General features: G+C 40.9%; 1 protein-coding gene across 2 annotated transcripts in view; it reads right to left on the reverse strand.

Moving 5' to 3' along the window:
• Positions 1-10,186, reverse strand: part of LITAF (lipopolysaccharide induced TNF factor) — a 99,686-nt gene extending 89,500 nt beyond the window's left edge. The window contains exon 1 of one of the 2 annotated variants that reach the window (XM_023529627.1): positions 10,164-10,186. The gene's annotated coding sequence lies outside the window, so the exon portion shown is untranslated. Of the gene's footprint in view, positions 1-7,500; positions 7,525-10,163 lie in introns of those variants that run through there. The other variant, XM_011358372.2, reaches the window with a different exon arrangement.
• Positions 10,187-10,780: the final 594 nt, after the last annotated feature.

The following is a 10,780-nucleotide window of genomic DNA, read 5'->3' on the forward strand; positions in this document are numbered from 1 at the left end:
ATACATTATGTTAATATATTACTATGTATTACTGTACATTAATATAACATAATAATAGTGTAAATTAGTATTTTATTATTCTGTTAACCTTGACAGTTACTCTTTGGCAGCACTGCAGTTCAGAGCTTGACCTTTCTCTAACATCAGTAGTTTTTATTTTCCAGCTGTTTATAAAAGCTGACCATGAATTTAAATTATTTTAGGGGAACAGCACCCACCTTATCGGGTGTGGGGAGTGTCAGATGAGGTGACAGCCCTGAGGACACACATGTCAGGTTCCATTATTCTAGCTCGGCAGCACCATGTCTTTATATGTTTCAAATTATTCTTTAAAATCAAGAAATCAAAAAGAATAAAGCATGTCTATGTGTGATGATGGGGAGTGAGTTTCAAGATATATTTTCAAGTGAGAAAAGCAAAGAACAGAACGGCATGTATGGAAAATTACTATCTATGTTTTTTAAAGTGGGGATATAGCACTCACATAACTCCATAGCAAAAAAAAACCTGATTTTAAAATAGGCAGAGGAGGAGTGGTTCCATAGCGTAGTGGTTAGCACATCTGCTTTATACACAGAAGGTCCTGGGTTCATTCCCCAGTGGAGCCCCAGTGGCACTAGGCCCCCTGGGTGCCCCACACCCCGGGTGTGTGCTGCGAGCATATGCGAGGAGCCGCCCCGCCTTCAGAGATCCAGCCCTTAAGGGGAGAGGGCAACATACCTAGGTCAGGGGTGGAAGTGGAAGTGGAAAGGGGGGGGGGCGGGAATTAAAAAAGTAAAATAAAATAGGCAGAGGATCTGAATACACATTTTTCCAAAGAAGACATACAGATGGCCAATAGGTACATGAAAAGTTGCTCAGTATCAATAATCATCAACAATATGCAAATCAAAACCACCATGAGATATCACCTCACACCTACAGAATGGCTAATATTAAAAAAAAAAAAAAGAAAAAGAAAAAGAAACAACAAGTGTTGGCAAGGATGTAGAGCAAAGGGAACCCTTGTGCACTGTCGGTGGGACTGTAAATTAGTGCAGCCACTATGAAAAACAATATGGAGGTTCCTCAAAGAATTAAAAATGGAACTACTGTATGATTCAACAATTCCACTTCTGGGTATTTACCTGAAGGAAATGAAAACACTAACTTGAAATGGTATCTGTACCCTCCAAGTGCACTGTAGCATTATTTACAACAGTCAAGATTCGGAAGCAAACTAAGTGCCCATCAATGGATGAGTGGGTAAAGAAAATGTGGTTTGTGTGTGTGTGTGTGTGTGTGTCCACACACATTTATACACACATGCACATATATACATACATATATATACATATATACACATACATACACAATAGAATATTATTCAGCCATAAAAAGAAGGAAATCTTGCCATTTACAACAACATGGATAAACATGGAGGGCATTATGCTAAGAGTAAAAAGCCAGACAGAGAAAGACAAATACCATATCTCACTCATATGTGGAATCTTAAAAAAAAAAAAAGAAAAGAAAGAAAAGAAAACAAAAAACCAAACTCATAGATACAGAGAACAGGTTGGTGGTTACCAGAGGCGAGGGTGGGAGGTGGGTGAAATGGGTGAAGGTGGTCAAAAGGTACAAATTTCCAGTTACAGAATGAATAAGCCATGGGGATGTAATGTACAGCATAGTGACTATAGTTAATAATACTGTGCTGTACATTTGCAAGTTGCTAAGAGAGTAGATCCTAAAGGTTTTAATCACAAGAAAAAAAATTGTAACTACATGTGGTGACAGATGTTAACTAGACTTATTGTGGTGATCATGTCCCAGTATATACAAATGTTGAATCGTGTCACACACCTTAAACTAATATAATGTTATATATCAATTATATCTCAGAAAAAAAGACTGAAGAAATGGAAATATATCTATATCTATCCATGCATCCATGCATCCATGCATCCATGCATCCATGCATCCATGCATCCATGCATCCATCCATCTCCTGTGTTCACCACACAGGATACCTCTGGAAGGATGCATGGAGGAGACAGATAACGCACCCCTAGACCCCCACCTCTCATGTTTTCCTCTCCTATGTTTTTCTCCCTAGAATGTATATGGCATACTATGCATTTCACTTCTTTATTTATTGTCCATCTCCTCCAACAGAATGGAAGTCCCGTGAGGGCAAGGACGTTTGTCTGCTGTGACTCCCGCACCTAGAACTGTGCTGTCCTACACGGTCACCGCCAGGCAGGTGTGATGACTGGGCGCTTGAAATGGGGCCGGTTGGAACGGAGATGTGATGTGAGAGTCAAACACACACTGAGTTTTGAAGACTCAGTGTGTGCTACAGACTGTATTATGTCGCCCCGCAAATTCATATGTTGAAGCCTTAACCCACCTAGTTCCTCAGAATCTGAATGTATTTAGAGACAGCGCTCTTTAAAGAGCCGATTAAAGTAAAATGAGGCTGTTAGGATGGGCTCGAATCCCACAAGACTAATGCTCTTCTAAGAAGAGATGAGGATACACGGAGGGAAACCAGAAAAGACCGTGTGAGGACACAGCAAGAAGGCAGCCATCTGCAAGCCAAGGAGAGAGGCCTCAGGAGAAATCAACCCTGCCAGAACTTGATCTTGGACTTCTAGCCTCCAGAACTGTGAGAAAATAAATTTCTATTGTTTAAGCCACCCAGTCTATCATATTTTGTTATGGCAGCCGTAGCAAACTAATACACTATAAAAAAAACATTATAACCTCATTAATAATTTTTATACTGATTCTATATACTGGGCTTGGATACACTGGGTTAAAGAAAACATATTATTAAAATTAATTTCACCTCTTTTTCCCTTTTTAATATAGCTCCCAGAAAATTTTAAATTTCATGTGTGGCTCTCATTCATGTCATATTTCTACTGGACATCATAGCCTAGCATGTTGCCTGGCACATATCTATTGAATAGATAAATAAATTAAATAGTTATCTTTGGGAAGTGATTGGAGGACAGGGTGGAGGGAGACTGGCTTTTCACTATATTCCCTTTGATTTTACCATTAACAAATATCTTCTTTAAAAGAAAAAAAAAAAGAGATCTAAAATAATCTTAAAAGATGCCTCTCACTGGTATGGACATAATAGTGAGCCACCAGGTATGCTCAGATGGATGACTGTGTCAGCAAACGGCCAGAAAGCTGTGAGTCTCAGATGACAGCAACGATTCCTCTCCACACCTTAGGCTCAGGCAGGGAAGCAGGCCCCAGAGTCCCCTGGGCAAGTCCTTCCCCAAGATGAACAAAACACTGGGCCAGGTCCAAGGACAGCCTTCAGTGTCAATGACCTAAGGGCCCCGCTCCCTCCAACCCTCGGGCCTGCTGCTGGGGTTTGCTTTGTCCATCTGTAAAAGGGGCACATTAAGCTCAGACAATTTTTTTAACTTCCTATTACGGAAATGTCCAACACATACAAAAGCACAGAGAAGAGTAAAGGGGACCTTCATATACCAACTCCTCCCCTCGGCAACCATCAACTCAGCCATTTGCTCTGTTTCCCGTGCACCCCTCCCCACCCCGATGATTTTAAAGCAAATCCCCAACAGCATATCACTGCATCTGTAAATTAATGTTTCTCTAAAAAAATAAAACCTCTATCAAAATATAATCACAATACCATTATCATATCAAATAAAAGTGAACAATAACGGCTTAATATCATCCAGAATAACCTTGGGGTTTACTATTCCCCAATACCAACTTAAAAAAAAACAGTTAATAGGTTCAAATTAGGATCCACACAGGTCTACACACTGAAATCGGTTTATACGTTTCGTAAATCTCTCTCAGCATGGACTGTGGATTACTCCTGTAGGTCCTGTCTCTCCCCATCCTGCCAATATCCACCATATTTGTTATCTATTTGCTGCTTAATAGATTACCACAAAACTTAGCGGCTTAAAACAACAAATACTTATTATCTTACAGGCTGTGTGGGGCAGGAATCGGAGCGTGACTTCCTCCAGCTCAGGGTCCCCCACTGGCTGCAGTCTAGGTGGCAGTGGGGCTGCGGTCTCACCCACAGGCTGACTGGGGAAGGGGCTGCTTTACGCTCGCTCAGTGATTTTCGGTTCCTTGCTGTGGGGGCCCCTTCAACATGGCAGCTCACAACATGGCAACTTGTTTCCTCAAAGTGCGTGAAGGAGAGTGAGCAGTGGGGTCTCACACTGGCGTGTGCTCCATACTCACCTGGAGGAGCTGGTGAAACACAACTTGCTGGGCTCCACCCCCAGAGCTCCTGATTAGTAGGTTTGGGTGTGGCCTAGGACAATGCATTTCTAATGAGTTTCTCTCCCATGTGATGCTGGGGCCCACACTCGAGAATTACTGAATTATAGGGACTTCCTCCCTCATTTTTTATCTCTTCATTGCATTTTATCTGTTGATGGGTCACCCTTAAGAATTCCCAGGTGAGGACTTTGATTTCGACCCTGGCTTCAAATAAGAGTTACTTGGCAAACTTTGAAAAGTAACATGCCTAGAGGCCCCATTCAAGACTTACTGAATCAGAAAATGGGGGGAGGGTTTCTGGAGGTACTTTTTAAAGCTCTTCATGTGATTCTCACGTGCAGCCAGGGTTCAGCACCATGGGGCTAGGAGAACAGGGTCTGGCCATGGGCAAACCCCTTTAAACAACCATGAGGACAACAACCAGTGTTTCCTAGGCATGTAATTAGCAGACCCCGCACTACACACTCCACTCGTATCTCCTTGTCTCATCTTCATAATGGCCCCGCAAGGTAGGTGCTCTGATTCATTACTCCCATCTCACAGATAAGAAAACTGAGGCTCAGATAGAAGGGACCTGCCCAAGGTCAGCCGGTGTGGTGATTTTCAAATAGACCCACAAATTCTTTGACATTCTTCATTTCAAAAAGTGGAGCCCCACCTTGAGTGTGAACTGGACTTAATGGCCCACTTCTAACGAACAGAACATTGTACGAGTGATGGAGGGTATCTTATGTGACTAGGTCTCTATCTAGAATTGCTCAGGCTGGGGGAAGCCAGCTGCCATGTTGTGACACTTGTTAGAGAGGCCCTCTGAGTGAAGAACTGAGTTCTCCTACCTGCAGCTAAGTGAGTGAGCCACGAGGAAGCAGATCCTCGACTCTGGCAAGCCGTCATGTGACTGTAGCTCTGGCTGGCATTTTGACTACAACTACATGAGAGACCCTGAGCCAGAACCACTCAGCATAGCTGCTCCTGATTCCTGACCCACAGATTTTATGAGAAAATACGTGTCCGCTAAGTGTTGGGGTAATTTGTTATGCAGCAGTAGATAACTAATACACCCATGAAATCGAACTCAGGTTTCAGTGATTCCAGGGGCTCCACTATTACCCCTGCCCCTCAGTCAGGGCCTTCCGGAAGGCAAAGGAGAGACATGAGTTTTGTTTGGTTTCGGGATGGGTGTTCATAAGCTCCCACCCCACCCATGGGCAGATCTGGGAGCCTTCTGCCCCCAGCCTGTGCCTCAGCCTGATCCTGGGAGGTTTCCTCTTAGTAGGACCCAGTGTCCCCACTCTTCATGGGACATGAGACTGTAGGTATTATGAACACAGGACTATCTTGATCTCTCTGCAGGTTGCTGGGGACATACATAGTAGGTATTCAATAAATAAATGCTCCATGAAAAATCACCTTAAACTAGCTTTTACGGGGGGACACGTTGGCTTATTAGAAGCCCTTTTTGCAGGTAATACAATGGGGATCCGTCTCTCCCAGGAGGCTGTAAACTTGCTGAGGGAGTCACACAATACCCAGCAAGACCTGGGAGACAATTATTGAAAGAGTGAATGTAATAACAGCAATTCCATGATTAAGATCAGCTATAGGCTACTCATGCCTCTTATATAGATTATTTCTAAATATTTTAGCAAAGTAGGGCTAGTTATTCCCACTTTACAGATAATAACATTGAGGCTCAGAGAAGGTAACTAGGAAGTGACAGAGCTGGGCTCAAACTCAGCTCAAAGCCCTTTGTCTTCATCCCTCTGTCCCCTTCAGTGGGAAGACACCAGCCCTCAGACTAGGGAAGAGAGTAGTTTGTGTTCAGGCTCAGCTGTGGACAAAAGCCACTGAGAGCTGGGCCTTGGGAATAATTCCTGCCCGATTTCAAAGCAACCCCAGGCCTGGGATGGCAGCTGTGAATAATGGATGACACTGGCAGGGGCGTTGGGGGGGGTGGTGGTGGTGGTGGTTATTGTGGCCAGTGATTCATCTCCATGGGGGCTGGCCATGGGGCAGGATAGATGGACTTCCTCATCGGGAAGCCCAGCCTCACCCCTCCCTTCCCAGCCTCGCCCCAGCCTGCAAGTCAAAGGCAGGGGTCACAAGGAAATCAGGGCCAACCCAACTGCCTATGACTCCCCCATTTCAACCTCCAGACCCCCTCTCCTGGAGAGGCAACCTTTTCTCTCCCCAGACGAGGGACTAGATTCTAGAGGATGGAGGAAGGGAATGGAAATGGCTTCGATGTGTGGTAGTGATGGATGAGGGCTCTGCAGTTAGAGTGCCAGGGTTCAAGTCCTCTGACTCATGCTAGCTGTGTGCCCTTGGGGACTTACTCATCTCATTTGAGACTCATCTGTAAAGTGTAGAAAATATAACCTACTTCATGGAGTTGTCAGGGGTTAATGAGTTAAAAACACATGTAAAAACACATCACCTGGCAAATAGTAAGTGTTCAATAAATGCTAGTTAGTGTTCTTATGCTGTGTACCGGGTGATGCAGGAAGCAACCTGCATACCTTATCTCATGTAATCGTCATGGCAACCCAGGGCAGTACCTACTATAATTCCCATTTTACAAATGAGGAAATTGAGGCTCTCAGAGATGAAGTGTAATATCTCAGACCATCCACTGAGAATTCGAACTCAAATACAGTGAGCAATTTCCAATATGCTCATGAGTCCCAGTCAAATATCCTGTCTCATTGTCCCCAAAATACATTTGTCATCCTACAAAACTCCTAAGAGTATATGACCAATCCCTCCTCTCACATAAGTCAGCTCCAGATTAAGGATTTAAATGCCAAAAACAAACAAATAAAAATCTTTAATATCTTTAAATTAATGTTGGGCAAGATGACAGATTATGAACTTAAATGTCAAAAACAAAGCTTGAGGAAATGTAGATGACTATATTTTAGACCTTAGGGTTGAGAAAGCTGTTCAGCATCATTAGTGATCAAGGAAACGCAAATCAAGATCTCTACCAGCAACAATTTTACACTCGATTGGCAAACACTTTAAAATCTAATAATATCAAATGAAAGAGATGACATGGATCATACACGTTGCTGCTGGGAGTGTCATTAATAGAACTGTTTTGGAAAGCAACTTGCTATTATTTCCTAAGGTTGAACATTCACACGTTCTGAGTCCAAGTGATTCCACTTCTAGGTAAAAACATTCTAGAAAAACTCTTGTGTGCATGCAGCAAAAGCCACTTACCAGAACATTCACGCAGAACTTCAAATTAGACACCCAAAAGGCCATCCACAGGAGAGCAGATGGATCAGCTGTGGTGCACTGACCTGGTGGAATACGACACAACAGTTAGAACAAGTGAACTACAATATCGGTCAATCTTAGCTATATACCATTCCATGAAGAAATTAAGCCCCAGAAGACTCATACAGCTTGATACTCTTTTTTGGTTGTCTGGATTCTCTCTGCTGTGGATTAAATTGTGTCTCCAAAGAAATACACTGAAGTTCAAATCCCCAGTACCTGTGAATGTGACCTTATTTGGAAATAGGGGCTTTGCAGATGTGATTAGTTAAGTTTAGATGAGGTCATACTGGGTTAGGGTAAGCCCTAAATCCAATGACTGGTATCCTTATAAGAAGAAGAAGTCTTAGCCATAGAAATTAGTCAAGAAAAAGAAATAAAGGGCATCCAAATTGGAAAAGAAGTAAAATTATCTCTACAGATGACAAGATCTTATATATTTAAAATTCTAAAGACTCCATCAAAAAGCTGTTAGAATAAATTCAGTAAAGTTGCAAGATACAGAATTGACATACATAAATCATTTGTTTCTATATACTAACAACAAACTATCTAAAGGAGAAATTAATAAAACAATCCCATTTACAATAGCATCGAAACCAATAAAATACTTAAGAATAAATTTAAGCAAAGAGGTGAAAGACCTGTACACTGAAAACTATAAGACACTGATGAAAGAAACTGAAGAAGACACAAATAATGGAAAGCTACCCCATTTTCTTAGATTGGAAGAATTAATATTGTGAAAATGTCAATACTACCCAAAGCAATCTACAGATTCAACGTGATCTCTATCAAAATTCCAATGTACTTTTTCACAGAAATAGAAAAAAAAAACTATCCTAAAATTTGTATGAAACCACAAAAGGCCCCAAATAGCGAAAGCAATTTTGAGAAAGAAGAACAAAGTTGGAGGCATGACACTTCCTGATTTCAAGCTAAATTACAATTCTATAGTCAGCAAAATAGCATGGCACTGGCATAAAAACAGACACACAGACCAGTGGAACAGAATGAAGAGCCCAGACATAAACCCACACATATACGGTCAACAAATTTTTGACTAGGGTAACAAGAACATACCATGGAAAAAAGATAGTCTCTTCAATAAATGGTGCTGGGAAAATTAGATATCATCATGCAAAAGAATGAAACTGGACCCCAGTCTTAGACCACTCACAAAAATTGACTCATAATGGATCAAGGATTTAAACGTAAGACCCGAAGCCATAAAACTACTAAAAGAAAACATATGGAAAAAGATCCTTGGCATTGGTCTTGGCAATGATTTCTTGGATAAGACATCAAAAACACAGGCAACAAAAGCTGAAATAAACAAGTGGGACTAGTCAAACCAAAGAGCTTCTGCACAGCAAAGGAAACAATCAATAAATTGACAAAACAACCTACGGAATGGGAGGAAATATTTACAAAGCATATATCTGATAAGGGGTTAATATCCAAAATATATAAAGAACTCACATAATACAATAGCAAAAAAAAGCAAATAATCCAATTAAAAAATGGGCAAAAGATCTTAAAACACTTTTTTCCAAAGAAAATATTCAAATGGCCAATAGGTACATGAAAAGGTGCCCAAAATCACTAACCAAGGAAATGCAAATCAAAACCCCAATGAGATATCACCTCATACTTTTCAGATTGGCTATTATCAAAAAGACAAGAGATAAGTGTTGGTGAGGATGTAAAGAAAAGGGAACCCTTATTCGCTGTTGGTGGGAATGTAAATTGGTGGAGCCAGTATGGAAAACAGCATGGAGGTGTTAATGAGTTAAAAACACATGTAAAAACACATCACCTGGCAAATAGTAAGTGTTCAATAAATGCTAGTTAGTGTTCTTATGCTGTGTACCGGGTGATGCGGGAAGCAACCTGCATACCTTATCTCATGTAATCGTCATGGCAACCCAGGGCAGTACCTACTATAATTCCCATTTTACAAATGAGGAAATTGAGGCTCTCAGAGATGAAGTGTAATATCTCAGACCATCCACTGAGAATTCAAACTCAAATACAGTGAGCAATTTCCAATATGCTCATGAGTCCCAGTCAAATATCCTGTCTCATTGTCCCCAAAATACATTTGTCATCCTACAAAACTCCTAAGAGTATATGACCAATCCCTCCTCTCACATAAATCAGCTCCAGATTAAGGATTTAAATGCCAAAAACAAATAAAAATCTTTAATATCTTTAAATTAATGTTGGGCAAGATGACAGATTATGAACTTAAATGTCAAAAACAAAGCTTGAGGAAATGTAGATGACTATATTTTAGACCTTAGGGTTGAGAAAGCTGTTCAGCATCATTAGTGATCAAGGAAACGCAAATCAAGATCTCTACCAGCAACAATTTTACACTCGATTGGCAAACACTTTAAAATCTAATAATATCAAATGAAAGAGATGACATGGATCATACACGTTGCTGCTGGGAGTGTCATTAATAGAACTGTTTTGGAAAGCAACTTGCTATTATTTCCTAAGGTTGAACATTCACACGTTCTGAGTCCAAGTGATTCCACTTCTAGGTAAAAACATTCTAGAAAAACTCTTGTGTGCATGCAGCAAAAGCCACTTACCAGAACATTCACGCAGAACTTCAAATTAGACACCCAAAAGGCCATCCACAGGAGAGCAGATGGATCAGCTGTGGTGCACTGACCTGGTGGAATACGACACAACAGTTAGAACAAGTGAACTACAATATCGGTCAATCTTAGCTATATACCATTCCATGAAGAAATTAAGCCCCAGAAGACTCATACAGCTTGATACTCTTTTTTGGTTGTCTGGATTCTCTCTGCTGTGGATTAAATTGTGTCTCCAAAGAAATACACTGAAGTTCAAATCCCCAGTACCTGTGAATGTGACCTTATTTGGAAATAGGGGCTTTGCAGATGTGATTAGTTAAGTTTAGATGAGGTCATACTGGGTTAGGGTAAGCCCTAAATCCAATGACTGGTATCCTTATAAGAAGAAGAAGTCTTAGCCATAGAAATTAGTCAAGAAAAAGAAATAAAGGGCATCCAAATTGGAAAAGAAGTAAAATTATCTCTACAGATGACAAGATCTTATATATTTAAAATTCTAAAGACTCCATCAAAAAGCTGTTAGAATAAATTCAGTAAAGTTGCAAGATACAGAATTGACATACATAAATCATTTGTTTCTATATACTAACAACAAACTATCTAAA

Source organism: Pteropus vampyrus, unplaced genomic scaffold (genome assembly GCF_000151845.1).
Source record: "Pteropus vampyrus isolate Shadow unplaced genomic scaffold, Pvam_2.0 Scaffold40, whole genome shotgun sequence".
NCBI lineage: Eukaryota > Metazoa > Chordata > Mammalia > Chiroptera > Pteropodidae > Pteropus > Pteropus vampyrus.